The following is a 13,696-nucleotide window of genomic DNA, read 5'->3' as shown; positions in this document are numbered from 1 at the left end:
TGAGGAAACTGAGGCAAATAGGATTAAATTACTTGCCCAAATCACACTGCTAACAAGTATCTGAGGCTAGATATGAACAAGCAGATGGGTCTTTATGACTTTAGGCCAGAACTTTTTCTACTGTACCACTTTTGGGAATCACTGAAAGATTTTGAACAGAGCAATAATGTGGTCAGGTTTTTTTAAAGATATATCACATTGGCAGCCTTGTGGAGAATAGACTGGAGAAGGAAAAGTTTCTTCTATATTTTATGACAATGAACTTATGCTGTAAATCAGTGTTGCCCTTGACTAGCATGTCTCTATACCTATTTTCGTTTTTGTCAGTTTCTTTCTCAGGGGAATCAAAAGCCTGATTTAAAAAAAAGCCTTGTGTTAGTGTCATAATCACATGCATTGTATTCTGATCTTCATTCTTTAGTTTCATTTGAAATTTATGTTAACATTTAATCTAACTAGTTAATGATTTGAGTTCAGAAAGACAAATTATTCTGTAATTGGTCATTTTATTTTTATTTACAATATAATAATTTCTCTTTTTCATATATTATTTGATGTGAAATCTCAAGGAAAGTTCTTTAAAAATGGAGAAGTTTCTGGATTGCCTATAAGTTTTTGGTCTCCTTTGATAATTGATCCTAAAATTTTTTTTAACAATTATTTCACTCTTCTCTCATGTGTCAACCTTCTCACTGAAACCCACTGAATCTTCTTGTCAAATTATTAAATAAATTGCTACGCTTCTTTATCATCTACAACAGAAGGTGGTATATAAGATGCAATTATCTCAACTGAAGTCTGTTGTTTTACTCATTAGCATTACAAGGATAATGATGAAGCATCCCATGAAATTATATTTGTTGTTGACTTTGGGCTCATAATGAAACCTACTAACTTATGTTCTTCTCTTCTGGGAGAGCCTATTAAGTTCCTTTCAAGTTAATAATTGCTTTATGTCATCTGGTTTTATTTAAATTGCCATTAATCATTTAGATGTGATTTGATTATCTAGTACCTAGACAAAGTTTGTACAGTAAGGATACCAACATTACATATGTAGATTTGTCTTAGTATCCTATGATGATTAAAGGGACCATAAAAGATTGAGGGGTATTTTATATTTTTGACTTTTTGAGCTTTTCCCACTCACTGCTATATCCCAAATGACATGGGACTTTTTATTTATGACTTTTAGTTGAAACCTATCCTATGAGTTACCTCCCCTGTTAAAATGTAAGCACCTTGAGAGCAGAGACTATATTATCTTTTTATTTGTATTTATAGCACTAGACAAGATACTTTTTTACATGGTAATTGCTTACTAAATATTCCATCCATCCATCCATCCATCCATCCATCCATCCATCCATTCAGTTAAATTCACAATCAAAAGAAATTTCAACATCTAATAGCCAACTTGTTCATGATGCTTTCTGTATTTTAATTCAACCATTCCTTATACAATATAGAATGTCACCATGTTCAAATTCAAAACCTTTCACTTTAAGTTGGAAATGAAGGCCTTGTGATTTAAGATAATTCATAGCAAAAAAAAAATACTTAAAGAGAATCCACATAGAATGGAGATGGATATTTCATAATGAAAAGTCGGGGAGGGGAAGGTTTGATTGGGACTTCATCTTGAAAAGTAAAACTAAAATTTTGAAAATAAGTTTATATTTACATTTAGGTCATGATTTCAAATGTGCTATTACAAAGAATTAAAAAGTATTAATTGTTTTCTTTTGTTAGTTTGTGGAAGGTGTTAGAAGCAGTTAGAAGCATTTTGAATGAAACTGTATGATAGTACAATATAGGATCCATTACTTTACTTTAAATTTTACTGTATGATTATAAATAAATTAATTGTTATAAAAATATTTAAGAGCATCACAAAAGTTCCTAAGGACCTGTCTTAATCCTTTAATAACCTGGAAGAAATGGCCAACGAAGATACTGATAGGAAAAGTAAGAAATTAATGATGATTAAAAAAAAATAAAAGTCATCAGTTCCTTAGAAAATTGTTTTTGTCTTTTTTTTTCTTCATGTATTTGTGGATTTTTTTTCCTTCCTTATGTAATCTTTTAATAAGGAAGCAGTATGGCCCCTAAAAAATCTGCCTTTAGCTTATCTTTCTGGCTGTCTTTCAAGCTATTTTCCCTTATGGATCTTATATCTAACTCAGACTTTCTTAGAGTCTACTCCATCTAGTATCACAATTTTCTACCCAATTCAAATTGTAATTGATGTTTTATAGTGATTCTTATTCATCCTTCCTTCTTTCTCAAAAAATTAAATATCTGGCTCACTATCTTACTGTCTTCTTTCAACTCCTGCTTTATATGAAGAGGCTTCAATGTCCTGGTTGATGCTGTGTTAAATTCCCAATTCCCCAATTTCCTTAAATGCCATGACATACTTTTTCATTCTACTTCAACAACACATAGAAATGGTCCCACACTGGATTACACCATTTTCTGCAAGTATTCCACTTCTTTAAAACAAAGCAAACAATACAAAAATCTGATCATTGGAGATATCTGATATAGATCTGGAAGATGATCAAAGATATTAGCAGCCAAGATTGAAATCTATTAATCAGAAGTTTTCCTATGGTGTGTAATGCTTTCTGCCAGGAGCATGAGTATACAAATACAAGAAGAAAACAGTACTTAACCTAAGTGTCAGGATCTACATGGACTTAATGTGCTCCTGAAGGAATACATTAAGTTCATGGAAAAGTATGGTATCATGAAAGTCCAGAGAGGAAACATTATAGGACATACCTTTTAATATTATATTTCTCTTCATGGATCACACATGAAAAATACATCTTTTCCTGTGAATATTTAAGCTATTCAGTGTGAAATTTTGGAACACTTAAAAGAAGGTTAAACAGCCCAATTAGAGATATACAAATCTGGAAGTGTGGAGAGAAAAATCTCAACAAGAAAAGTATTCTAAGGTGGCACTCACCACTGTATCCCTTAAACTATCATATATCTCAGTTTACCATGACCAACAGAAAAGGTCATCTGGGGAAGGATAGACTTAGGTTAAAAGATTCACTTTTGGATACATTGTTTGTAGGGTGAGATGAGAATATTTGGGTGGAAACATATAGCAAGGAATATGAAACACAGGAAAATTTAGGGGTAGATATATAAACATTGCAATCATCTGAATAAGTAATAAGTGGCATAGGGAAGCCAATGGGTTAGTTGAAAGAGATAGCAAAAGGAGAACTAGAATCACATCAAAATCTTTAGGGACATTCATTTTTAGGGTGTAGTAGAGTGACAGTGAGATTAGGGAATAATAGAAAAATGATGAGGTTATAAAAGAGACTAGGAGTTAATGCCCATTTAAGCAAGAACCAAGGGGAAAAATGCAAGGGAAAACAAAAGTGAGAAGAAAAGGAAAAACAAGATTCAGAAAGACATGATGGAAAATAGAAAATACTTAAAAAAATCCTGATGGAAAAGGGCCATTGCAATTAAAGAATCATTCATGACCTTGATCAGTTCATCAATATGTTCGTATAGCAAGAGACAATTTGGAATACTAAATCATTGGAATGAAGAAATATCAATTTGGAGCCTTTGTATTCAGAAAATTTTAAGCAGGATATAAAATAAATCCACATAAATCCTCAGCATTTTTATACATTACCAACACAATCCAACAGCAAGAGATACAAAGAGAAATTCCATTCAAAATAACTGTCAATAGTATAAAATATTTGGGAATATATCTACCAAAGGAAAGTCAGGAATTATATGAGCAAAATTACAAAACACTTGCCACAAAAATAAAGTCAGATTTAAATAATTGGAAAGACATTAAGTGCTCTTGGATAGGCCCAGTGAATATAATCAAGATGACAATACTCCCTAAACTAATCTGTTTATTTAGTGCTATACCAATCAGACTTCCAAGAAACTATTTTAATGACCTAGAAAAAATAACAACAGAATTCATATGGAACAACAAAAGGTTGAGAATTTTAAGGGAAGTAATGAAAAAAAAAATGAAGGTGGTCTTGCTGTACTTGATCTAGAACTATATTATAAAGCAGCAGTTACCAAAACCATTTGGTATTGGCTAAGAAATAGACTAGTGGATCATTGGAATAGGTTAGGTTCACAGGGCAAGATAATGAATAAAAATAGCAATCTAGTGTTTGACAAACTCAAAGATCTCAACTTTTGGGATAAGAATTCATTATTTGACAAAAACTGCTGGGAAAACTGGAAATTAGTATGGCAGAAACTAGGCATGGACCCACATTTAACACCACATACCAAGAAAAGATCAAAATGGATCCATGATTTAGGCATAAAGAACGAAATCATAAATAATTTAGAGGAATATAGGATAGTTTACCTCTCAGACTTGTGGAGGAGGAAGGAATTTGTGACCAAAGGAGAACTAGAGATCATTATTGATCACAAAATAGAAAATTTTGATTACACCAAATTAAAAAGCTTTTGTTCAAACAAAACTAATGCAAACAAGATTAGAAGGGAAGTAACATTGAGAAAATATTTTTACAGTTAAAGGTTCTGATAAAAGCCTCATCTGGAAAACATAGAGAGAATTGACTCTAATTTATAAGAAATCAAGCCATTCTCCAATTGATAAATGGTCAAAGGATATGAACAGACAGTTTTCAGATGATAAAATTAAAACTATTTCCACTCATATGAAAGAGTGTTCCAAATCACTATTGATCAGAGAAATGCAAATTAAGACAACTCTGAGATACCACTACACACCTGTTAGATTGGCTAAGATGACAGGAACTAATAATGATGAATGTTGGAGGGGATATGGGAAAACTGGGACACTAATACATTGTTAGTGGAGTTGTGAAAGAATCCAACCATTCAGGAGAGCAATCTGGAACTATGCCCAAAAAGTTATCAAACTGTGTATACCCTTTGATCCAGCAGTGCTACTGGGCTTATATCCCAAGGAGATCCTAAAGAAGGGCAAGGGATCTGTATGTGCCAAAATGTATGTGGCAGCCCTTTTTGTAGTAGCTAGAAACTGGAAAATGAATGGATGCCCATCAATTGGAGAATGGTTGGGTAAATTATGGTATATGAATGTTATGGAATATTATTGTTCTGTAAGAAATGACCAACAGGATGAATACAGAGAGGCTTGGAGAGACTTACATCAATTGATGCTGACTGAAATGAGCAGAACTAGGAGATCATTATAAACTTCAACAACAGTACTGTATGAGGATGTACTGTGATGGAAGTGGATATCTTCAATATAGAGAAGATCTAATCCAGTTCCAATTGATCAATGATGGACAGAATCATCTATATGCAGAGAAGGAACACTGGGAAATGAGTGTAAAGTGTTAGCATTTTATGTTTTTCTCCCCAGGTTATTTTTACCTTCTAAATCCAATGCTTCCTTTGCAACAACAACAACAACAAAATTTGGTTCTGCACATATATATTGTACCTAGGATATACTATAACATTTAATATGTATAGGAATGCCTGCCATCTAGGGGAGGGGGTGGAGGGAAGGAGTGGAAAATTTTGAACAGAAGGGAGTACAAGGGATAGTGTTGTAAAAAATTACTATGCATATGTACTGTCAAAAATGTTATAATTATAAAATTAATTTTAAAAAATTTAAAAAAATTAAATTATACTGAAACTCAGATTAACCTACACTAGATAACAATAATTATTTTATCATGTCTGAATGTTTGTAATTCTGTGGATGATAGCACACTAATATTGTCTGTGAGATTTTCTTGGCCAAAATACTGGAGTGATTTGGCATTTCCTTCTCCAGAGTATTAAGACAAACCAAGGTTAAGTGATTTACAGAGGGGCAGACAGCTAGCAAGTATCTGAGGCTATATTTGAACTCAGGACTTCCTGACTCTAGCCCCAACACTCTATCCACTAAGACATCTAATTGCTTCAGATAACAATATAAGATAGTATAATTTCAAATAGCAAAGTTAGCAATACCTCTCAGGAATTCCTTCTCTGATGGCTCATTATGATTTTTATAAGTGACCCTGGGCTCTTACAAAAGCAAGCCAGTGATTTTATGTAGTTATAGAGGACTTATTTTCCATTTCAGATTGGAGAGACAAAATTAAGACTCTAAGATAAGGGAGTGACCATTAATACAGAAAATAACTAAATATGTTTTCAATAAGAAAACAAATCAGTATGTACTAATATGGGCAGGAAAAAGCTCATGAAAGAAACATGATTTGAATATGAAAAGGCATGATATGAGGCATCAAATATATAATGTACATTCAACATATACACACAGAGATGCATTTGTGTGTGCATATATGAACAGACCTATGATTTTGTTATAGTTCTTTATTTTCTGCCATGGATAGAAGGGTTTTTTTTAAATTTATAGATTTGATTACTTTAGTACAGAAGAACAGATAGAGATGATACATGTTCAGTCTTCAATGTTTGAGTTTTTAAATATTAAGATTCCAGTAAGTTCAAGGTAAAGAAGTTTTAAGACTTTTGTTTTTCTTTTGATAAATTATTTTTACAAAAGAACTAACGGAGAAAAGAAAATGAATGTCTAAACAAGATGTAAACTATTGTATTGTATTGCAAACATGTAAACTATTATTTCAAAGAAAGCAAAATAAAACCAAGAGCAATACTTTTTTTTTTTAATCAGTGCAAATATTTATAGCTTTTTCCCTAAAGGTAAAAAATAACTGCAAAAAGTAGAAGGAGGCATAGCAAGTACAGGCACTTTCTAATGAGAAAATTCCTTCTACCAATGTGAACTACAGTGCCTAAGTTATAACTTCAGCAAGGGTTCTTAACGTAGTTACTATGAACTTGTTAGTATGTAGCTGATAAATGATGATGACGATGGTGATGATAAAGATAAATAGATGAATAGTCTTAAAAATTATATTTAATGTATTTAAAATATCAATTTGAAAAGGGGTCCATAGTTTTCATCAGATTCCTATAGATGTCCATGAAATAATACAGTTTTAAGAACCTTATTTTAGAGAGTCATTGAAAACTGTGAAATTAAGTTATTTGCCCAGGATCATACATCAAGTTATGTGTCAGTAAAGACTGGAACCCTAGTTCTCTCTCGCCGTTATGGATACTGCCTCAAAACATGAAAAGAGTTAAAACTCAAAAGATTTTTTTTAGGAAGGAGAATCATTTCATTGCTGCATATTTGGGGGGAAAACTGTCATGATAATATTCAGCTGAAGAGTAGAGACAGATGGTTTGTTTCTCTACTTGTATACAGATGAATATTGTTTTCCTTTATATTCAAAGTTGCTGAAGAGGCATTTCCTTCCTAGGGCATAGATATAGATAAAACAGCAGACATCTAACTGCTAATGCACGCCTTCCTGGATTACTATTGCCTGGTGCTTTCTGCAGCTGCATCTCATCTCCTCTATATTAACACAATGATTGTGTTCATGACAAGTCTTTCCATATTTGATCATGACTGTCTGGCATCATATGCATGCTACTATCATCTGGCACCAAATTACATTACAAAATACATTACTTTAAATGATGCTCCAGTGTGTCCTTGAAATGGTTCATTTCCTAGCTCACTCTCCTTCAGGAGAACACAGCAGTTATTAATCCATGTTGATCAAGTCTATCCTTATCAAGTGACCAACAATAGACAAAGTTTACCAAAAAAAGCTTCATTTCCAGAAAGCTATTATGCCATTTCATGTATAAAAGTGGGTCAGAAGAATAGCTATAAGAAGTCTAGTTCTGGGGAAGTTAGGTAGGGGAGTAGATACAGCACTGGGCTGGAGTCAGGAGTGCTTGATTTCAAATATGCCTTCAGATATTTAAGTAGCTGGGTAACCCTGGAAATCACTTAACTTACCAAAAAAAAAAAAAAAAAAAAAAAAAAAAGACTAATTCTTATAACCAAATAGCAAAAGGAGCAAGAGTTGTGATACTAAGGCTCAAACTAGGCATTTCTAGGCTTCATTCTAACTCAAGATGTATTGGAGAATTTGGGTTTTTTCTTCTCTGTCTCTGCTCAGCTGATGTATTGCAGTATGGAAAGAAGGAAACAAAGGGCCTACTATATGCAAAGTACATGCTAGGTACTTTATTATTATTATTATCTCATTTATTCCCCACAACTACTTTTGGAAGTAGAAGCTATTATTATCCCTATTTTATGGGTGAAAAAACTTAGGCAAATGGAATTTTAAGTGACTTTCCAGGAGTTTTTAAGTGAGTTGCCAGGATCACACAACTAGTAAGTGTCTGAGTCTAAATTTGAACTTTGTTGTTGTTGTTCAGTCATCTTAGTCATGTCTCGCTCTTTGTGAACCTCTTTGGGGTTTTCTTGGCAGAGATACTGGAGTGGTTTGCCATTTCCTTCTCCAACTCATTTACAGATGAAGAAATTGAGGTAAACAGGGTTAAGGAATTTACTTAGGGTCACACATCTAGCATGTATCTGAGGCCAAATCTGAATTCAGAAAGTTCCTGACTCTAGGTACATCATTCTATCTACTGCACCACCTAATTAGTTTCTCTTTAATTCCAGGTCCAATGCTTGTCAACTGTGACATCCAGCAATCTCTCCAAAACAAACTGAATTCCCTTGGAAGGTAAGTAGGGCACTAGGTAGAGCGCCCAATGCTGTTATAAAGATCAAATGAGAGAACACTAGTAAAGCACTTAGCACAGTGCCTAACACATAGTAAGCATTATCTAAGTGTTAGCTATCATTATTATTAGATCCCAAAAGTCCTTGCTGGCCTTAGATATATAATACATAACTTCCTTAGGGCTTGTATAATTGTCAATCATAGTAAACTTTTTTGCTCACTCTCTAAAAGCATCCAGATCTCACTCCTGATGGTGTACATTTTTAGTAAATTGACAGTGTCATTTAAAAACTGATGAGTAAATTATGATTGTTGTTATAATTTTTTGAGGCACAAAAATAATGGAGGCAAGAATATTTTCTAAAAGAGTAGAAATGTATTAGACATAATTAATTATAGAGGAAGTGAAATCAGATTCCTTCATAATTTTAATCATCTAGACATGGACCTTTCTCTTTCTGTAAATAGATGAGAAAATAAAGAAAAAGGGAAAAATGGCCCATTTCCCTTTTTTTTCTTCCTGAAGTTACATTGGTATAACCCTGATCACCCACCCTTTGTGAAGGTGGAAGAACATTCATTATAGGGACCAATCCTCTTTAATTTCCCACAAGAAAAAGAAACTCAACAATTCTACAAAAAAGCCCAAATCATCATCACTCTGAGCCTTAAATAGAAGTTAAAACATTGTTCTCCCTAGTAGAGAACACAAGGGGAAAGAAAAGTCTACAGAGCCCATAATGAGAAGTACATTTGCATTTAAGACCAGCGCCTTTGCCAGTAAGGAGATAGAATGAATGAACAAAGGAAGCTGCCTTAATCTAAGCATGATGTGTTCGAAAACTCAAAATAAAAAGCATTTCCAAAGGGCACAGCTGCTTTTTTGAGCTCGCCTGGCATTCTATATACTGTTCTGACTGTTCCAAGCTTGTCCCTTATGTGAGTAAAGGATTCTGAATGTAATCCTCTCTTTTGTGTCTTGTGATACAGTGATACTTGGAAACTGTAGGAAATTCCTCAGGTCAGTGATTCTCAAAATCTGTGCAGCAGTGGAAGACTATAACTTTAAATATTCCTATAGAACCCTTGCAATGAAAGATTAATAATAACACTCATAATAACTGTAAAATAATCTCTCCCTTTCCCCCAACTTCTATTCCTCCCTCTCCTTTTCTCCTGCTCTCTCTTTTTCTTAATACTAAGGCAAATGCCTTAAGGCTGATTTTTTTTTAAAAATATATCTTCTGATAATTTTTATTCTTATATACTGAATAAAAACTTATTTAATAAGAAAGTCATTTGCTGTAAATGTGTTTTATTACTAGGATTAATAAGGTTGTGCTAAGTCAGCTGGCATGGTATAGAGGTTTCAAACAACAGCTTTCAATTTCCTTTCATTTACAGAGATGACAAGCTATAAAAAGTTATGTCTTTAAACCAGGAAATCATTAGTAGAAACCTTGATTTTGAAAAATGTTTCCTATATAACCCTGATCAAATCACTTTTCTCAGTTTCCTACTCTATAAAATGAGGAGAATATTAACACCTATCTGGTGGCATTGCTCTGATTAAGTGAAGAAAAATGGTGCTTTGCAAATGTATGTAATATTACGTTAAATATTATGTAAATATTAGCTATTATTATTTTATTGTTGCATTTAGCATCATTCTAAAGACTATAAATGGAAAAGTAAATATTACCCTGTATCCATAGTTTCCTCACCTGGACCTCAGGACATCAATGAAATCACAACTGTGCTAACAAAAAAAAAATCAAATAAATAAATCATGGGAAAAAGAAATAATAAATTACAGTATTAGAAATGATTCTTTTAATTGATCACATTTTTTATTTAAAAATTTAAGAGTTTTCATCCTAAGCTCTCTGAATAGTGTTCAAAATGCCTTTCTGTGCTTAAACTGCCTTTGTGCTTTTGCTTGATTAATCATTTATTAAATATTTATCAAGACTTGGAATAAGGAGGATTACTTGTCATGAGGCAAATCTGGCCTCAAAAACCAACTAACTATGTGACCCTGACCAAATCACTTGAAATTGCCTCAGTTTCTTCAACTGTAAAATGAGGTAGAAAAGGAAATGGCAAGCCACCCCAGTATCTTTGACTAAAAAAGTCTTAAAAGGGTCCTGAAGAGTCAGGTACAACTAAAAATGACTAAACAACATGTGCTGGTGTGCTAAGCATTTTACACATTATCTCATTTGATCTTTATAACAAATATAGGAAGGGAAGGAAACTCAAGCAAAGACAGATCAAGTGACTTGATCACTTGATCACACAGCTATTAAGTTTCTGCATCTGTATTTAAACTCAGCTTTTCTTAATGCCAGGCTTAGCATTCTATCAAGTATACTATAGTAACATTTAAAAGTAATTTTAGGAACACATCATGCTGCCAGATACATTGCTGTGTAGTTTCAAGAAAGGCAGACTTGGAGTCAGGAAACTCTAGGTCAAATAAAGATGTTTGACCATGGACAAGCTATTTACCCACTGTTCCAAGAACTTCTAAGGTAATAAATTACAGAAAAATGGCAGCCTTGCAGAAGTATAGGGAGTTTATATGGACAGTTTTCCTTCACAAATGAAATTAGAGGTCCAAATCTCCTAAATAAACAATCAGTTGCCCAAGAAAGAAATTCATATGGGACATTGCTCTCATATTGGAATTACCTTTTTGTTCTGAATTTAGTGTTCCCTTTAATTCTAAGATGTTTCTTCTTCCTAGATTTATTAACTTTCATTTTTTCTTTTCATAGTTTTATACTTTTGTTCATAATAGGCAAGTTTTCCTTCTGAGCTTTCTAACTCTACAACAAGTTCAATGTGATGCAAAGAGAGGCAGATTTTAAACAAAAAACTGGAGAAGGCAGAAATGACTAAGCATGGCAAAAAACTATCTGAATGAATTCTTTGAATTCATGGGAGTTCATATGATTCCCAACCAGATAATAGAAAGGAAGAAGTTAATGAAAGTGACAGTGCCTCGGAGGGCACAGTTATCGTGAGTAGCATGGCTAGGAAGTGGATCCTACAAAAGCAGACTTAGATGGGCTGAGAAAACTAAAAGGAGAAGCCCCAGGTAGGAGCTCTCTCACAAAAACAGATGGAGGAAAATCTATTCAAGACGATAGGATGATCACTGGTGTCTACACTTGTGGAGAGATCAAGAAAAATAAGATTTGAGAGAAAGACTTTAGATTAGTACCAGAAGCATATTATTCTGGAAAGTAAAAGTAAAAGGGCTCCAAATCATTAATTCAAAGAATGCAGAGCAATCTAGGTGACTATTAACTGATGCATAATGAAGTAAGCAGGATATTATGGAATACAACTGAAAATAACCCTGAAAGACTGCTATTCTCTAATTGAAACATCCTATTTCTCATTTAGAAAATACCAAATGAAAAATCCCCTCTCTTCCTCTGCCTCTTCCTCCTCCTTCTCCTCCTCTTCTTCTCCTTTTGGATCCACCTCTGAATATATGCATACTAATTATATCTTCCCAAAATGGTGGATTCTAGGAATTCTCTTTGGTTGTTAGTATCCCTTGTCTCCCACTCATTTAGTAAAATGCCGCATTTTTTCTTCTTCAGACAATATATTGTTGTGGAATCAGGAAGCCATAGGTTCAAGTCCCACCTCATATTCTTACTAGTGGTACAATGCTGGACAAATAACTATCTCTCTGGCCCAGTTTTCTCATTAGTAAAAAAAGGAATTTTGAACTAAAGTGTCTAGATGACTCTTCCAGTACTATCTATGTTCCTATGGCCCAATCCAGGTACGCTGTCATTACTAATATTTCACTTTAACTATTTAAACAAACTCATGTCAATGTAAGATATTATATATGCAGAGCACTAAATTAGAAAATGAAGAAATAAAAAAAACATCATCAGAACACTAGACTCTATCCTTGTGGAGCTAGTCCACCAATTCAATCTCTTAAACTCCATGTTATCTTTCTCAAGGACCATTTCAACCATCTCAATTCACTGGTAAAAGACAATATTGAAAAACCAAAATGTTGACAAATTTCGTGAAGAAAAAAAAATTAGATAATATAAAGATGGCCTCAATGACAAACATTCATGTGTTCTCTATTTAATTTAGGAATCTTTTCTTGATTTCATTCATGATATTGTTATGAAAATTAAGCTTGTTTTAAGAACAAGAAATATTTAGGATCAGATGACATAAATTGGACTCACGACTGCATCAAGGTAATATTTGTCACTGAAGAGATTCAAGAACCTAAGGAGATAAAAAGTCAAGAGAATCTGAGTAAAAATAAATGGAAGTACAAATAGAAATAATCACCTCAGAACGGAATGATTACAATGATTACAGTTTTCATAACTCAAGGCTCTTCCTACTCTAGTCAATTAGCAAAGTGATTTTCTTAAAGTGCAGATCTGACCATTTCACCTCCTCCATTTAATAAGCTTCAATGGCTGTATAAAATTTGCTTAACTTTTAGAGCCCTTTATAACCTAATTATCTCCCTGTCTTTCCAATATTTTTCCCTTTCCAATCTTTTCTACTTTCTACCAATACTCTTCAATTCTTTAAAATTCAGAGATATTGACCTTTTTGGTATTCCTCACACATACCAAAAAATACTCTACCTCCCAATTCCTTGCATTTTCATTGACCTGGCCTCATGTGAATTATCCTTATTTCAATATTCTTTTCTGGCTTCCTTCAAATTTCAGTTCAAATCCCACAATCTTCAAGAAGCTTTTTTTGGGGCTAATTCATCTAGGATATATTTTCTTTTTACCTAGTTGTTTTTATGCCATCTATTTTATTAGATTTTATGTTTATGGAAGCCATAGACTGTTTTTTGCTTTGCTTTATACCCCATTGCTTAGTAAATAATAAGAACTTAATAAATGCTTAAGGACTTGTGGGGAATATATTACAGACTACCTGGGAAGATGAAAATCAAGGTAAAGTGGAATTCCTAAAACAAAATACTAAATTGACATGAAGGAAGAATATGGTTATGATGAGGGGCTTCA

The 13,696-nt window shown here is 33.2% G+C and overlaps 1 protein-coding gene across 2 annotated transcripts in view; it reads right to left on the bottom strand.

The window, feature by feature from the left end:
- The window catches only part of GABRB3 (gamma-aminobutyric acid type A receptor subunit beta3), a 307,324-nt gene that overhangs the window by 132,040 nt on the left and 161,588 nt on the right, over positions 1 to 13,696 (bottom strand). Inside the window, exon 1 of one of the 2 annotated variants that reach the window (XM_074300321.1) lies at positions 12,884 to 12,902. The exons of the other annotated variant lie outside the window; for it this stretch is intronic. The gene's annotated coding sequence lies outside the window, so the exon portion shown is untranslated. Of the gene's footprint in view, positions 1 to 12,883; positions 12,903 to 13,696 lie in introns of those variants that run through there. 2 annotated transcript variants of the gene reach the window in all.

Source organism: Sminthopsis crassicaudata, chromosome 3, assembly GCF_048593235.1.
Source record: "Sminthopsis crassicaudata isolate SCR6 chromosome 3, ASM4859323v1, whole genome shotgun sequence".
NCBI classification, from domain to species: Eukaryota; Metazoa; Chordata; class Mammalia; order Dasyuromorphia; family Dasyuridae; genus Sminthopsis; species Sminthopsis crassicaudata.
Note: the sequence above shows the minus strand (reverse complement) of the source record. Positions and strands in the feature narration are given on the sequence as shown.